General features: G+C 44.6%; 2 protein-coding genes across 2 annotated transcripts in view; one reads left to right on the top strand and one right to left on the bottom strand.

The window, feature by feature from the left end:
* The window catches only part of LRRC8C (leucine rich repeat containing 8 VRAC subunit C), a 35,118-nt gene extending 25,530 nt beyond the window's left edge, over positions 1-9,588 (bottom strand). The window contains exon 1 of the mRNA XM_079981324.1: positions 9,418-9,588. The gene's annotated coding sequence lies outside the window, so the exon portion shown is untranslated. The remainder of the gene's footprint in view (positions 1-9,417) is intronic.
* Positions 1-17,481, top strand: part of KYAT3 (kynurenine aminotransferase 3) — a 339,782-nt gene that overhangs the window by 271,652 nt on the left and 50,649 nt on the right. The gene's annotated exons all lie outside the window — the stretch shown is intronic.

The raw sequence follows: 17,481 nt of genomic DNA, 5'->3' as shown, positions 1-17,481 counted from the left end.
GATAAGGACTCCAACTTGGGGATGGGACATATCTGATTCAGTTAAATCCTCAGGCCCTGCTGAACTTCCTTAAAACGTCACTTAGGCAGCTGAAGTTTTCATCCTTCTCACCCCATATGAGCAGAGTGCCTTGGGTGAGTTTAAATGCCTTTTGTGACCTCTGGTCAACTCAAGCATGTGCTCATTCCAGGCATCTCTTTGGATTTGATTCAAACTAATATAAAAAACCCCGCAATCAGGATTGTTCCTGCAAGGAGGAGGATGAAAACACTACCGGAAAAACAATTTAATTAAACAGATCTGTTTCTCCAGGAAGACAAGATTTATTCTTTATGCTCCTTAAAATGCCTTGACAGAGCAACAAGTACTGGAAATGGGAGCTGAGAAATTAACACAATACAGTAGCTCTGTCCATGCGCAATATATCATAGAATCATAGAGTTGGAAGAGCTGGAAGAGTAATCTACCTTGGTTCTCGAACAGAATGCATCCCGGAGGTGCATTTGACGCCTGAAACCATTCAATAACCAAGGTGTGGCTTCCAATTGGCTGCAGGAATGTCCTACAGGCAATCAGAAGCCGCACCGGACGTTTGGCTTCTGAAAATCGTTCGAAAACCGGAACACTCACTTCCAAGTTTTGATCATTTGGGAGCTGATTTCTTCAGGAGCCAAGGTGTTTGAGGTCCAAGGTACGACTGTATTCCAACCCTCTGCAACGCAAGAATCTTCTGCCCAGTGTGGGGCTCAAACCCACAAACCTGAAATTAAGAGTCTCATGCTCTTCAGAGAAGCATACACAGCTGATTTCAAGTTAGGGCTACTTCCAGCTAAATATTCTTAGTAGCAGCACATTCCTATACATGTCATGCTCAAAAAGGCTTACTCGAGCTGCAGCCTGTGCATGGTTTACTCAGAAGCCAGTCCCACCGTGTTCAATAAGGCTTATTCCCAGGTAAAGATTGCAGCTACAATCCTCTGGGTATTACAGTCATACCTCGAGTTACAGATGCTTCATGTTGCGTTTTTTCAGGTTACGGACGTGCCGAAACCCGGAAGTACTGGAATGGGTTACTTCCAGGTTTCAGCGGTCGCGCATGCGCAGAAGTGCTAAATCACACTTTGCGCATGCACTGAATCGCAACCCGCGCATGTGCAGATCATAGAATCATAGAATCATAGAGTTGGAAGAGACCACAAGGGCCATCGAGTCCAACCCCCTGCCAAGCAGGAAACACCATCAGAGCACTCCTGACATATGGTTGTCAAGCCTCTGATTAAAGACCTCCAAAGAAGGAGACTCCACCAAATTCCACTGTCGAACAGCTCTTACTGTCAGGAAGTTCTTCCTAATGTTTAGGTGGAATCTTTTTTCTTGTAGTTTGGAACCATTGCTCCGTGTCCGCTTCTCTGGAGCAGCAGAAAACAACCTTTCTCCCTCCTCTATGTGACATCCTTTTATATATTTGAACATGGCTATCATATCACCCCTTAACCACCTCTTCTCCAGGCTAAACATGCCCAGCTCCCTTAGCCGTTCTTCATAAGGCATCGTTTCCAGGCCTTTGACCATTTTGGTTGCCCTCCTTCGGGTTGTGAATGTGCTTCCTGCATGGATCATGTTCGCAACCTGAGCGTCCACTGTACTTCCAAGTAACTATTTTTTAGGATCAGCGCTGTAAGTGTGGAATAATTTAAGGATTATTCCCAGAAAGCAAATCCTGGAACAAATGTGCCCTTTTGGCGGAACCTAATTACTGTCAGCAACAAAGTATCCTCTCGCCTTCTGTCCCCCCCCCCCCCCAGTGTGGATTCTGGCAGTGATCCTGCCATGCAGCTTAAAACGTGACTTCGGCGAGATTTTAAGCCAGCTAACTATGCGCAGCAGCTCCCTGGAAGTCACAAAAAACAGCGACATAATGCTCTTCCATAATATTGTGTTACGAGAAGCCGTGACACAAAAGCTAAAGATAAGCTGCAGAAAGAAGCATTTTGGTATATCATTTTTTCATGGAAGCAGACAGCTTGTACTGATCTGCGGAAAGCCAATGTGATTCCCTGTCTGCTCAGCAAAACACCTCATGCTTGCCATTCAAGTGGAATAAATACTCTGAAGTACTAAATAACTGCTGGGGACTAGTTCAGATTGTCCAAAGCACTTCCATGTCCTGTGGACTGATCAACTGGCCTGGCTTCAGCTGCAGGTGTCTCTGCAGCCTGGTGGAAGGGGTTAGTTTGGATGTAATGTTCATGATTCCACAAACAATGGAATGCTGGACTAGATAATCCTCATGGTCCCTTTCCCCTCTATGATTCTATGACTCTTATGTCTGCCATGAACTCACTAAATGTCCTTAGTGTCTCAGTCTCAATCCCTCACCTGCAGTATGATAATACAGTGGTACCTTGGAAGTCAAACGGTATCCGTTCCGGAAGTCCGTTCGACTTCCAAAACATTCAGAAACCAAGGCGCAGTTTCCGATTGGCTGCAGGAAGCTCCTGCAGCCAATAGGAAGCCACATCGGACATTCGGGTTCCAAAGAACGTTCGCAAACCAGAACACTCACTTCTGGGTTTGCGGCATTCGGGAGCCAAAACGTTTGATTCGCAAGGTGTTCGGGATCCGAGGTACGACTGTACTGATTTATTGGAAAGGGTTGTTGTAAGGATTATAGTTTAGATAATCTACATGAAGGACAAACACTTGAACACTTGCGAACACTATACAAATTACTTAAAGAAATCCTTTAAGTAAGCCTGCACTGTCTGAAAAAAAAATGCTAATCAGTCTGAGGGACAGCAACATGCCACAGACTCCTACAACGGTGCTTTTGTAAAATTGTGATGCTGTGAATGAACACACTGAGAAAATTTACAGAGGTTTTCCTCGCCACTCCCTTTTCCTTCCGGGACGTAATACTATGCACGATCCTACTCATATGACATTTGTCAGAGCCAACCAAATCCAGCCTAACTTTCCCACAAATCAGCATGCATGGGATGACTCAAAAGGGTTGTTTCTGTATTTGTTTGATTATTTTTAGCCCACCCGCCCTGCAACATTTGATCCCACAAGAATTAAAAGAACAACAAGTCATAGCAGTAAGAGCAGATAAAAACAAAAACATAATGTAATAAAAAAATAACAGCCGTGGAGCCCAGGGAGACAGATCTTTACCAAAAGCATCCGTGTCTGGCATGCTCCCAGGGGTGAGGGCATTCCACAGTCAGAGAAAGCCTGCAAAAGGCAGATATTACCCCAGAGTGACATCCACACGTCAGTTTTCTGGCTGTTTCAAGAATGAAAAGGAGTATGATGCCGAAACAGGTTGGTTATTATTTTTGAGTGCCTGTGTGGGTGAACACAAAAGGTGTATTTCTTTTCTTTTGACAGGCGTGAGGACACTGAGGGCAGCAGAGACATGAAATCTGTACATTGTGTAGTACAGGCACCTTCAGGGAAGTGCTGTAGCTCTGCAGTAAAACGCATGCTTGGGATGCAAAGGGATGCATGTTCAGTACCTGACATCCCTGGTAGGAGTCATGGGACTGCAAAAGATCCCCGACTGAAAATGCAAAAAGTCATCACCAGCCATAGATAACCCTGGCCCGGGAGATCATATATGAACGGCCCCTAAAATCATTTTATGTGGCCCCTGAAATGGCCCCCTTCTTCTGTCCCATCAGACTTCTTCCCCTCCTGTTTATTCTTTATCTTTTTTGCGTCTCCAAGTTGCCTCTCCTACAGTATCAATCACTTCAACATTCATGCATGTGAGTGAAAGACGCATGTTGAGATATACATTTTAAAAAAAAAAAAAACAGAAGCATTTTTACTTGATATTATAGGTCAGGACATTAATAGGCAAGATGTTAAATTGTTTTTATATGCAGCAACTGCGGCAAGAGTATTGTTAGCCCAGAAACAAGAAGAAATTCCGACGAAAGAAGAATGGCAGACGAAATTAATGGACTATGCAGAATTGGACAAAATGACAGGAAGGATTCGAAACCTGCGGGACCAGAGATTTACAGAAGATTGGAAGAAGTATATGAATTATTTGAAGAGCAACTGTAATCTACAAATTACGCTAGTAGGACTACAATAAGTTTTGTAAGGAGAAATATATGAAGTGTTACAAAGTAGGAAAAGATAGAGATATTGGTTATAAGTTTGACATGTAATAGGGAAGATAAGAAATGCATACTGAGAGATCAGATTGGAAAATTTTCAGACAGGATTGATGGAAGTCAAAATTTTGAATAAGATGTAAAAGTATGTTTAATTACTGTTGAAAATGATATGTTAAAAAAACTAATAAAAATTATATATAAAAAAATAAAAAGAAAGACGCATGCTGGTCTTTATTCCAGATTAGTTAATCCAGAGCATTTGTGTCTCTGGGCCTGCCCACTGCCAGCATGTGGCCTCCAACACATTATTATTACCCCTGTGAGAATGCAGCCCTCAGCCAAAATATGGTAGTCCACCCCCAGTGTAGGTAATACTGAATTTGATGGACCAATGGTTCAATTACACAGCAGGCAGCTTTTTGTGTTCCACTTGGATTGGGAAAACAACACATTGGCATCTAGCACTGCCCAAGAGACAGCTACAGGACAGCTGTAAATGGACAGACATGCAAGGAGTACCAGGAAGAATGGACGGAATTTAATGATTATTTAGTTAAATATGTTAAGTTGAATTAATTAGAAAAAGCTTGCAAATACCAGATAGGCTTAGGATTTAAATATGTAATGTGATGAATTAATATGTTTAATGCTGAATTGGAAAGAAACAAAGATGTTAAGTGATTAAGTTAATGTTATAAGAATATTGACTTGGAAAACCGTTATAATGAGATGCACTGAAATCTAACCAGGGGGATGCGAGGAAGTCACTTAACAATGTTAATTAGATTAGTTTTAATAAGGTTATGATTTATGTTTGTTTGTCTATTTGTCTCTGTGTTAAAATTTTTGTGAAAAAAAAAATTTGGGGGGGAGTAAATGGACAGACATGCAGGAAGTACTATGCAGAATTAGAAGCATGCATCAGCAGCTTAAAAACAGAGGGAAAAGGAAATGACTCAAAAAATAAAAATAAAATAAAAAATAAACCACAGGTGCTAAGCAAAAGGGTCTTTAAGGAAACTGTAGTCATTTTTTCCCAGTTCTACGTAAACTAACAGGCTGTTCCTGGACAAAATACAGCACCATCCTCCAGAACTAGGTATTTTGGACATTGTTTTGAGACAGCCGGTATATAACCCCAGTCCACCTTCTGCTTTGTAGTGATTAGAAAAATTGAATGCCCGCCATCACTTTCACTGAGCTCCAACCACTTGTATTCCTTTGTTGATCATTTAAAGGATTTCCCCATGAGGTCGCGGGGCACGTTACAGCAATATAATGTGCAAGAATCAAATGAGGCAGCTCTAAAGCAAAGTCCAAACAAGGCAGGTTCCATTACACACAAACCCCGCAAAAAAAAACAACCCCTTAATTGTCAAAGGTGCATCTTCACATATGATGGAAGCCGTGCAACGGAGATGCTAGACTATGGGAAGGCAGTTCCACAATTCAGAGGCTGCCACCATGGACATCTGCAGGAAATTTTCGGGAAAGGGAGGACGGATAAATACGTCAAATGAGTAAAACATACATACAGAACTGAAAAGTGGGAGCAGGCAAGTTTCTCAGTAAACAAATGAGAAGAATTGTGCCTGCGCATTTTGCCTTGTATCTTGGGTTCCACACATGCTAAAAATTTAGTCTTTATAAAACAAAAGGATCTGCAGGTTAGCTGTGACAGCTGCCACAGAGAATGCCCTCTCCTGGGTCACCACTCCCCATAATTCAGAGGGCAGTGGAACGACCAAGAGGGTACCCTTCTTTCACAAGAAGCACCTTTCAAATTGCACTGGCAGGGTTAACTGCACACAGCTAACTACTGCAAGACCCTGCTTACAAGTCAGCATTACTCTCAGGAAGTGGGCCATGAAACCACTGAAGCCCACTATGGGCAGGTTACATCTTCTAGGTTAGGTATGGAGAACCTTTTCCAGCCTGAGTGCTATATTCAATTATCCACAACCTCCCAAGGGCTATATTCCAGCGGTGGACAGGAGCCGGGGGGAAAGTGGACAGAACAATTTATGTGAACTTTACTTTTGTACAGTCGTACCTCGGGTCACAGACGCTTCAGTTTACAGACTCTGCTAACCCAGAAATAGTACCTCGAGTTAAGAACTTTGCTTCAGGATGAGAACAGAAATCGCATGGTGGCAGCGGGAGGCCCCATTAGCTAAAGTGGTACCTCAGGTTAAGAACAGTTTCAGGTTAAGAATGGACCTCCGGAATGAATTAAGTTCTTAACCTGAGGTACCACTGTACAATAAACGCCTCTCTCTTCCCTATCCAGACAAGCCAGGGGCATTATCAGAGTTGAAGGACACATTCCAGAAGAGCAAAAACACCTGGGGTGTAAGGCAAGTCAGAGTGTGGCTGAGGGAGTGTTCCAAGGGCCAGATAAGGAAGGCTTGGGGCCGCATTGAGTCCCTGGGGCTGCGGATTGCTACTCCTGCACTAGGCAGTCCACTCCATCCTTTTATGTCTTTTGTCATCCCACTGTGAGAAGGTCTTGTAGGCCACCTAGGCTAGTTTCTAGAAAGCTTTAGCATCCATTCAGGGGTTTAGGAAAGCCTTGAAGACCTGCTTGTTTTTTACTTCTTTTCTTGAATTGCGCTCTGGCTGATGTTCTGTTCATACTCAGTGCAGGAAATCTAGAGTGGGAACATCAGCAGCCCTACTAGATCTCCAGAGGAGAGTCTACCACCCTCTAAAATAAGATGATGCCTGCTGCATTGGACCAAAGTCCATCGTCAAATTCCCAAGCAGATGCCTATGGTAAGCCCACAATCAAGGCACAAGCGCAACAGCTCTAGCTGACTGCTTCCATACAGAGAGGGAGCAGCCAATTAGGTCCATAGGTAAATATCTCAAGAATGGACAAAGGCAGTTCTATCCTTACCACACCCCTATCTTATGCCTTTTATTACAGGGAAGAAGCTTGGCTTCAGACAAAGATAAACCTTTAGCACTTATTTGGGATATTCTAAAGCATCCTCCATTTCCTTCTTAATGGAATGAGATGTGATACAGCAAAATTGGCAGGCCAAAGTTTCTCATATTACCAAGAATGCAAAAACAGAAAGAAAGAAAAATAACATCCATTAGGCAGCACAGTAAAACTTTATTTTTTGTTAAGAGAGACCAATTTTTAAATGTGGGTAAAAAGTAGAGCTATGTGCATCAAGGCTTTTGACCCACTCAATCACGTTCCACTATTCATTATGGTTGCCTCTTCTCACTAATTGGGCAACCACATAAACAAAGCAGTCTCTTGAAAGATGAGGACGTCTTTCAGATATTGCAGTATGTAATCAAGATGGCTAAAATCAAGAGTTTCGGGACTGCAGAGGAAATCTGCCAGTACACTCTTATGCATGCCTACTCAGAAGTATGATCAAATAAGTCCAACAGGCCTTACTCCCAAGTATTCGAGTTTAGGACCACAGAGTGTGGGGTGTTTAAACAGAATTTAGCTGCCAGGTTGTGACCCTTGCAAATATGTCTGGAACAATTACTGGTCTGCAAAACGAGGGAACCCCCCCCCCATATAACTTACAACAGCTGGCTATGGCACATGAATAGCCAGACAGAGAAGAACCACCACTTTTGCAAAAGAAAAGAAGCTCTGGTCACCTGGAAGAGTTTCTCAGCCACTAAATTGCCTCTAGAGCAGTAGATCTCCTTACGTTCTCAGACTGCAACTTCCACCATCCATGACCACTGCTCATGTTGGCTGGGGTTGATGGAACCAGTGTTAGAAACTGAGATATGAAAGCTAGGAGCTAAATGGCACCTTAAACCGAGGTTATGGGTGCAACAACGGTATGTCTGGGTGCGCTTTTTTATAGCAAGAATACAAAGCTGAAAATGAATGAAGTTCAGCTAAAATCTTGTGTTCATTTTTCATGGGGTCAAATCCTTCCCCTTCCCACCCCCCTAATATTCTTAAGAGGGTCTCTTCTCCAGTCTTCAGAGAGTAGCTAGAAGTGGGGAGGCAGAAAAAGGTCCTCCTTTCCTTCCACTCTGCAATTTTAATCTGAAATCTTAGGCGTGGTACTGTGCTCATAGCTCAGAAACTGCTCGCATTAACAAAATTCCCTGTGGCAAAGCAGCCTAGAACAATGGGAGTTTCGAACGCTGGATGGAAGTTGGAGTCCATCAATCTCTGGAGGACCACAACTTCTCCATCCCTGATTGGCAGTAACGCAAAACTGACTGCATATCAGAGCCTTGGTGAGTCCCCTCCACCCTCACTAAACTGTCGATGTAAATTCTTCAGCCAGCCAGTCCTGAAACTGCCGCTGGTTTCCTTTGCGCGCTCCGCCTTCGCCCTCTAAGAGGCTGCCTAGGCAGAGGCAACGCGAGGCTGGCTCCCCAAACGACGGCAGGGTCCCGTCTGATAAAGGGAGGGAGGCGCTTCCCGTTGTCAACTTTTCCACACGTCCTCAAGCCGTGCGGGAACAAACAAAGGGAGTCCGGCTCGAGTTGAGACGCGGCGGGGATTTGTTTTGGAGGAAGCCACAACTTTCCCCAGAGAGAGAAAGAGATGCAGGCGGTGGCTCCACGCAGGAAGCCGGCGAGGACAGAGCGCGGCGGGGAAGGCGACTAACGGCTCGCTCCTGGTCTCCTGCAGAGGCGCAGAAGCACCAGGCTCCTGGCTTGGCGCGTCCGGAGCTGCCATACGGGGCGGGAGGGCGAGCCCGCTTGGGGCCATATAGCAACTCTCCGGAGCCACGTTTTTCCCTCCGCCTTCCTTCCTAGTCCGGTTCTGGCCCCAAAGGGGGCAGGATCCTACTCTGGGAACGGAAAGACTAGGGTGTGAGCAGGAGGCGAGTATTGGACGGCGCCCCAAATCCACCCCGAGGTATGAAACCCTGATCCACAACCCTCCCATAGGTGCCAACTGCCTGGGGTCCTGGGTGCCCGAGCACCCACAAAATTCCCCATGAAGGGGCCGAGCACCCACAAATTTCGGTGCCAGGGTCATGCACGCTGCATGGCCACACAGCAACTCCCCGAAGCCACGTTTCCTCCGCAGGATCCTACTCTGGGGAAGGAAAGACCTCAAATCCACCCCGAGGTATTCCAGCGCGCGCCTGGACGGACCCCGATCCACACACCCCTCCCCACGGCTTGGAGAGTCTCCCCGTTATTTCCCCATCGCCGCCTGGAGGCGGCTCTACCCTCCATCCCCAATTCCCAATTCCATTTCCAAAGGCTGAAGGAAAAAGAGAGGGCGCTCCAGGGGAAAGGGGCGCGCCGTGGCGGCTCCATCCTCGCTCACCTCGGTGGGGACAGAGATCGTGGCGGGGACGGATCACGGGCGGAGGGCGGTGGCGTCCTCTTCCTCCATTGCCGAGCACGGCGGCGGCGGCGCTGCCGATGCTCCCCACCAGGATCCGCGCCGAGAGTGCCGAGGCCGCTGTCCCCGCGCGTCCCTCCTCCGTCTCCTCCTCCTCCAACAGCCGCTCTCTCCGCCCACTGCTGCTGCCGCCGGCCGCCACCTCCGGGCCGCGCCCTGCTCCGACGCCGGCGCGCGCACGTGGCTCCCCCCAGCCAGCGGGCTGGCGCCCAAGGAGGGAGAGGGGTAGGCAGCGAGGGAGACACCCCCTGGCTTAGCCCCATGTCTTCTACTTTGGCAATCACTTGTACCTGAGTAAGCCACGAAATTAAAAGACGCCTGCTTCTTGGGAGAAAAGCAATGACAAACCTAGACAGCATCTTAAAAAGTAGAGACATCACCACCTTGCCAACAAAGGTCCGTATAGTAAAAGCTATGGTTTTCCCAGTAGTGATGTATGGAAGTGAGATCTGGATGGTGTTCTCGAAGCTACCAGCATGAGTTTGACCAAACTGCGGGAGGCAGTGGAAGTGCCTGGCGTGCTCTGGTCCATGGAGTCACGAAGAGTCGGACACGACTAAACGACTAAACAACAACAACAAAGATTGTCTTCCATGGACACTGTCTTAACTGTGAGTCCTAAGTGATTGTGGAGGCCAATTCTGGACCCGCACGTCCTTCCACAGTGGGGACATTGGTTTCTGGGCAGGAGTTGATCACGGTGTGGATTTGCCAAACGTGCCTTCCTCTTAGCACGTTTCTCCCTTTCCTCCTGAGTTTGTGCTTCTTCAGAGTCCATGACACTTTGGGTATAGGCTGTCCTCCAACTGGAGAGCTCTCAAGCCAGCGTTTCCCAATTGTCCTGTTTATATTACTTTTTTTTTTTTTACATTTACCTTGAGAGAGTCTTTAAACCTCTTTTGTTGACCACCAGCATTACACTCTCCATTTTTTAGTTTGGAATAGAATAGTTCCTTTGGAAGAGGATACTCAGGCATAGGTACAACATGACCAGTCCAACAAAGTTTATGTTGAAGAATCAATGCTTTGACACTGGTGATCTTTGCTTCTTCCGGTACACTGGCATTAGTTCGCCTGCCTTCAGAAGTGATGCATTCATTTTTTTTGGAGACACTGTTGGTGGAATCTTTCGAGGAGTCAAGAACAGGACTGGAGTTGAAGTTCAGATTGGATCATTTCTGCTAAGCCATGGTTTAATGTGACATGGTTTTTATATATAAAAAAAGGTAAAGGTACCCCTGCCCATACGGGCCAGTCTTGACAGACTCTGGGGTTGTGCGCCCATCTCACTTAAGAGGCCAGGGGCCAGCGCTGTCCGGAGACACTTCCGGGTCACGTGGCCAGCGTGACAAAGCTGCATCTGGCGAGCCAGAGCTGCACACGGAAACGCCGTTTACCTTCCCGCTGGTAAGCGGTCCCTATTTATCTACTTGCACCCGGAGGTGCTTTCGAACTGCTAGGTTGGCAGGCGCTGGGACCGAGCAGCGGGAGCGCACCCCGCCGCAGGGATTCGAACCGCCGACCTTTCAATCGGCAAGTCCTAGGCGCTGAGGCTTTAACCCACAGCGCCACCTGTGTCCCCATATATATATATATATATATATATATATATAAAACAAAAAAACAAAATGCTACAATCTGAAAAAGTATGACTAGGAGCATGGAAAGTACTCAATTAACTGAGGTTCAACAACTTTAAGGGGCGATCTAAAAAAAGCTAAGCAATTTTTTGCCCCTCTCAAATAAATAAATCCTGGCTACGCCCATGACTAGGACAGACTCCCAGTGGCACGGAAATGCTCTTGCACTCTTCTTGCCTGTGATACTTACTTTTTTGTGGTTTCAGCAGCACTTCAAATCATGCCTCTCTTAAAATCTCCACCCACTCATACACAAACCAAAAGCTTAACTGGGACATATTTTAAAAAGGCCATTGACTTAAACATATTTCAGATTGGAGCCTACTTCTACATATTATATAAAATGAATTTATGGAATAGTCCAAATGCCCACCAATAATGGTTCTCTAGGTCTTGATTGATTTCAAAATTGAATAAATAAAATCCAATTTTCCCCAAGGTTATCTGAGATTTCTTCCTCCCTATAAATGTTTATAGATGGTGATGTTATTCATTCAACCTAACATGCCACACTTTCCTTCTCCATAAACTAACAGATGGCAAGAACAGTTTTCCATGCTGGTAAGTAGTGAACATACATGTGATCGTCACAATTTGTTCTCTTTTTACTTGTCCTTTTCTTTCCGCCCAAAGCATGGAGTCCACTTCATCAGATACATAAAGTGGCTATCCTTAGTTGGTGGGTATATATTCATTTGGGGTGGGTGGGGAGTATGAGCAGCCAGGCCAAATGGTGATGGAACTACAGAAATTACATTCTGTTACAAATCAGTTTAGTCACTCTTCACAGGAATAGTCTTAGCAGTCACCCTAATACTGCTAAGTAACTTAACACCTGCAGTGTGACAAGAAGCCTTAATATCTTTATTCATGCCCCAGAGACAAATAAAATCCCTTGATACATTTTAACTCGGCAGTTTCACACTGGAATATCCCTTTGAAATTCCACAGTAAGAGAAGGGCAACTTTAGGTCAGCTCCAGAGTATCTTGGGAGAGGGAAATGTTCCAATGTCAATGTTCTGGGAAGAGGCGAAATCTGTGCATGCCTTTCCTGTGTTCTGAAAATATATATAATCTGTGCGAGTCTTTCATTTATAGCCCTTTCATCACTGCTTCTGCAATTCATCAAGCAAAAGATTTTGTCCGTGCTTTGATAAATGGGGAGATTCGGCATTAAACTGAAAAAAGTTAATCCCCATAATCTTAAAAAGATCTTAAGCTTTGAAATAAGTAATCTCCTTTTAGAGAACAAATCCTGTATTTCAAAGTCACATGTAAATATTGCCTTAGGATTGCATATTTGCTACAACGCTCCATGTATTTCCACCATTTTCCAGTGTTTCTAGATCACGGCCAAATAAACAATATTATTTTGTTCTTCTTTATTTTACGTATAATTTACCTGTGTTGCAAATCAATACAAAGAAAACATATCCAGTCTTTTGGACCCATAATTCAATTGATTATTTTGGTCATTTGCTGAAGTTAGCTCCCTGTACAGCACGTCCTTGGGGATCCTGCCATCTTTCATTCTGTGGACGTGGGCAAGCCAGTGTAGATATTGTTGAGACAGGAGTGCACACAAGCTGGGAATCTGGGCCTGGAAGAGCACATCTTTGTTTGAGACTGTCCTGTCATGTGATGCCCCGAATCTTCCTGATGCAGTTCATGTAGAAGGCATGGAGGCATTGCTCCTGGTGGTTGGAAGTTGCCCATGACTCACTTCCATAAAGCAGCATGCTCATCACGCAAGCCTGGTAGACCTTCATCTTGGTATTGGATGCTACCATCACATTCTCCCATACCTTTTTGAAGAGGTGAGCCATGGCAGCCTTGCCAATACGCTTGTCCAGCTCAGTGTCAATGGGGAGGTTGCTGGTTATGGTGGAAACCAGGTAGACAAAATTGTCTGACACGAACACACTTCAGTGCCAATCACCTGCTGACAGTAAAGTCCAGCTGGTGCCAGTGGCCTGACCTTAGATGCCTCCAGGACACTCGGTGTTTCACCTTGATAGAGAAGAACGTGCTCGTGATGCAAAGGCTGCGATACAAGCACAGGTCAAGCAGCCTTTGTGCATATGAGCATTCATAAAACCCAGACAAATTCTGAAAAATTGGGGAGAAACTGGATGTGATGTGGAATATCTGGGATAGGCTTGCTTGATGCAGCTATTCCAGGCTGTATCAACAGAAGTATAGTATCCAGATGAATGGAAGTAATGGTACCACTCTATTCTGCCTTGGTCAGACCACACCGGGAATACTCTGTCCAATTCTGACCACCACTGTTTAAGAAGGATGTTGACAAGCTGGAACATGTGCAGAGGAGGGCAACCAAGATGATCAAGGGGTCTGGATACTAAGCCTTATGGGGAGTGCTTGAAGGAGCTGGGTATGTTTAGCTTGGAAAAGAGGAGTCTGAGAGGATATATGATAGCCATCTGTGGTGTAGTGGTTAAGAGCGGTAGACTCATAATCTGGGGAACCGGGTTCGCGTCCCCGCTCCTCCACATGCAGCTGCTGGGTGACCTTGGGCCAGTCACACTTCTCTGAAGTCTCTCAGCCCCACTCACCTCACAGAGTGTTTGTTGTGGGGGAGGAAGGGAAAGGAGAATGTTAACTGCTTTGAGTCTCCTTAGGGTAGTGATAAAGCGGGATATCAAATCCAAACTCTTCTTCTTCTTAAGGGATGTCATGTAGAAGAGCAAGCATGGTTGTTTTCTCCTGCTCTTGAGGGTAGGACTTGAGGCAATGGCTTCAAGTTACAAAAAAGGAGATTCCGACTAAACATTTGAAAAAACTTTCTGACAGAACTGTTTGGCAGTGGAACAGATTCCAATGAGAAGTGGTGGACTGTCCTTCCTTGGAGGTTTTCAAGCAGAGGTTGGATGGCCATCTCTTGTGGATGCTTTAGCTGAGATTCCCACATTGCAGGGGGTTGGACTGGATGATTCCGTGATTCTATGATGCATATTTTGTGTGTTTTTAAAAAATATTGGGGGAGGGTGTAATTTGATTGTGGACATTGTGCTGAGGAGAGGATAAATCCTTCCCATATTTCTCTGATCAAAACCACTCCTCCCACCCCCCACTGCCATTAGCAGTGCAGGAGGGGGGAAAGATACCCACAGTGTACCAGTCTTTTGCCCCCCACTTTCCAATTATCCCTCTATATTTGCCTTACTCCCTCTCTTCTCACACATGCACGCATACCCCTATTCTCTGTGGCATGCATTTCACAGCATGGCTATTCCAAGTAGCCTTATGACGTGATATTCCTTCATCTCAACTCCATGCCCTCAAGAGACTGCTTTGATCTTCTTAGCAGTCCCTGCACTGAAGAATGAAAGACACTGTATTTATTCAGCTGCTCAATTAAAGCAACAACACCACACAAAATTCTCAGGATAAACTGAGGAGCTTTAATGATCTCGTCTGGTACACAAGAAGGAACATGAGAAGACCAGTTCAGCCAAAGTTCAGGAGAATGGGAACTTCTTCCCCCAATCTTCCACACACAATAGTTCTTTCCTGTTGGGCAAGGGTATTTACAAATGCCATTGGGGCAATGCTCTTGTTTTTATGTGAGCCGAAGCAAACCAGGTCAGAGTCAGGGAGCATGTCAAGGGACTCAGCTATACAGCTGCAAATATAATATTTTAAGTGCATTATACAAATGGAGCTGGTGAGCTAATGGAAAATTCCATATATTTTTTTAAAAGTTTTTTTTTTAAAATATATGCACTTTCACAGTGGTTTTTTTATATATGTGTAGATTCAGCCAAGGATAGGGAACTGGTGAGCCTTCCAGATGTTGGTGGACTCCGAACTCCTATCAGCTCCAGCCAGCACTGCTAGTATTAGTGACAGACATGCTCAGACACTGGTTCTGAGACTGTTTGCAACATTTTGTATGTGTATGCTTGACTGCAAAATTCTGTGGGGATACTCGTAGGATGCAAATTCTTTTCTGAGGGCGGTTGGAGAATATAAACTTTAAAAGCCTTGTTTCCCCTCAATGTTCAGAGAAACTTGCCTGCATCAATAATTCTGGAACATGGACTGTGTTTCAAATATAAACTTTTATCATTTAAAGTAAATTTTGGAAGTGCCATTCCTCCTACCCGTTCTCATGCCATTTGAAATCAGTTAGATTTCACATTAAACAAAACAATGTTTACAAACTATGCAGAGGTTTTTTTTTAGCTTGCTTGCGAATATAGGGGAATGGCAGTTCATCAGACATCTGGTAGAATGGTTATCCGAGAAACTGAAGCAAGCTTTTAAAAACAGGAGTATGCCTTGAGATGGTGTGTTTTATTTCTAAAGCCCCAGAAGTATGCTTGGCAGGGTACATATAAGTACATTTGGATATGTTTTGCTACAGATGGAAAGTTAGCGTGCCAGCGATCCCATCATCCCTGACTTTTGGCCCTGTTGGCTGAAGTTGATGGAAGCTACATCCAAAAACATCCGGAGGGCAGCAGTTACCATGTGGAAAGTTTTTGGTGTAATAGTGCATTCAGTAATGTAAAAGGTAATGTAATGTAAAAGGTAAAGGATCCCTGGACGGTTAAGTCCAGTCAAAGGAGACTATGGGGTTGCGGCGCTCATCTCGCTTTCAGGTCGAGGGAGCCGGCATTTATCCTCAGACAGCTGTCCGGGTCATGTGGCCAGCATGACTAAACCGCTTCTGGTGCAACAGGACACCATGATGGAAACCTGAGCACACAGAAACACCATTTACCTTCCCGCTGGAGTGGTACCTATTTATCTACTTGCACTGGTGTGCTTTCGAACTGCTAGGTTGGCAGGAGCTGGGACAGAACAACTGTACCCTGTTGCAGGGGTTTGAACCGGCAACCTTCTGATTGGCAAGCCCAAGAGGCTCAGTGGTTTAGACCACACCACCACTTGTAATCAGTAATGTAATCCCCTGGTTGCCCCCTGTATTCCAAACTGGTGCAGTCCAAAAGAATTTACTACAGGTTTTCTTTAAATGTAAACCCCACTGTTGGTACGTCGAAAGTAGACTTTGTGCTTCTCCTGTTGATGTATTTTGGTGTGATGGGAAAAAAAGGAAGAAAACATACAGTGTTATATTTAGACAGCGTCAATTTTATCAGGAATGTGAAATGGGAATCCCCCCACCCCCAGATTTCCAGAATCTCAGGTAGACCATAGACAAACAAGTCGTTTCATTTCTGATTCCTTTCTGACACCAGGGTGGAAGGATAGTTCGGTTTACACAGTTTGACCTAACCAATTGCATTTTAGGCCCTTAGACAATCAACACAGATGTGAACTATGAAAACCAGGACCGATGGTGGATTAAATTAAAATTTGTATTTCAACCTACATTAAATGTGATGTAAATTTCAGGAAAAGACTGCATTTTGCAAAAGAAAGTTGATAAGGAGGGGATCTTAACATTATTGCTAAGATGATCACACTGTACTAGTTAGTAAGAGTTTGCAAAAATTCTAAGCTATGTGTGCGTTTGTGTATATATATATATGTGTGAAAATGTGATTATATGTATATTCTTCTAGAAAAAAGGGTGCTGCTACTCACCATGAAGTTGCTATAGTAAATGTCAAACTTTTAATCAGTGCTTTTCTTCTAGAAAAAAAGGTGCCAGTACTGTGTACTCGCAGAAAAAAAGCACTGTATGTAACCTTAAAGAGATAATCATACTCTGGAATGGTGCTGGACTTGGATGAAGTGTGGGAACTCAGTCCAACTGGACTGATTTCATATTCATCTAGAATTAGTCATATCTTGTAAAATTGTGTAGTGTTTTTTAGCAGAAGGGACCTTGAAGTGAGAAAGCTGTCTTCACACACACGCCCAATGCAAAAAAGAAGAAGTCAAGTATTACAAAACAGAGTATGTTCATTTAGGTCTTTGAGTACAGCAGCATGACTTTTCAAAATCCTGCTAATGTGTCAATAGATGGAACCAGAGAGCAATAGATGGAACCAGAAATTTTCTCTCAAGCCCTTGAATAAATAACTATAGCTTGAAGCAAGTATTAGGAACTGAGCATCAGTAAAATTCATATTTTCAGTTCAGATTCAAAGTTCTCTTCATTTCAAAGACCCTGGTTTACAGTGAAAACTTTTAGCAGAGTGATTTTGACAAAACCCTGCTGACTGAAACAAGTGAAGCTTTGGTATCCAGAAAAAAAGAAGAAACAGAAGCACACCTTTCAAATGATTTAAACATGGTGCTGTTTGCATGTAATGCTAAGCCAAACCAAACCAAACCATGGTTTATACAAACTGGATTCCTGGAGCAAAGATCATGGCCACGGTGCCTCTACCCTACTGCTCTCATTCT

The sequence above is a fragment of the Podarcis cretensis genome, assembly GCF_951804945.1.
Source record: "Podarcis cretensis genome assembly, chromosome: 6".
Classification (NCBI taxonomy): domain Eukaryota; kingdom Metazoa; phylum Chordata; class Lepidosauria; order Squamata; family Lacertidae; genus Podarcis; species Podarcis cretensis.
This window is presented reverse-complemented; position numbering and strand designations above follow the sequence as displayed.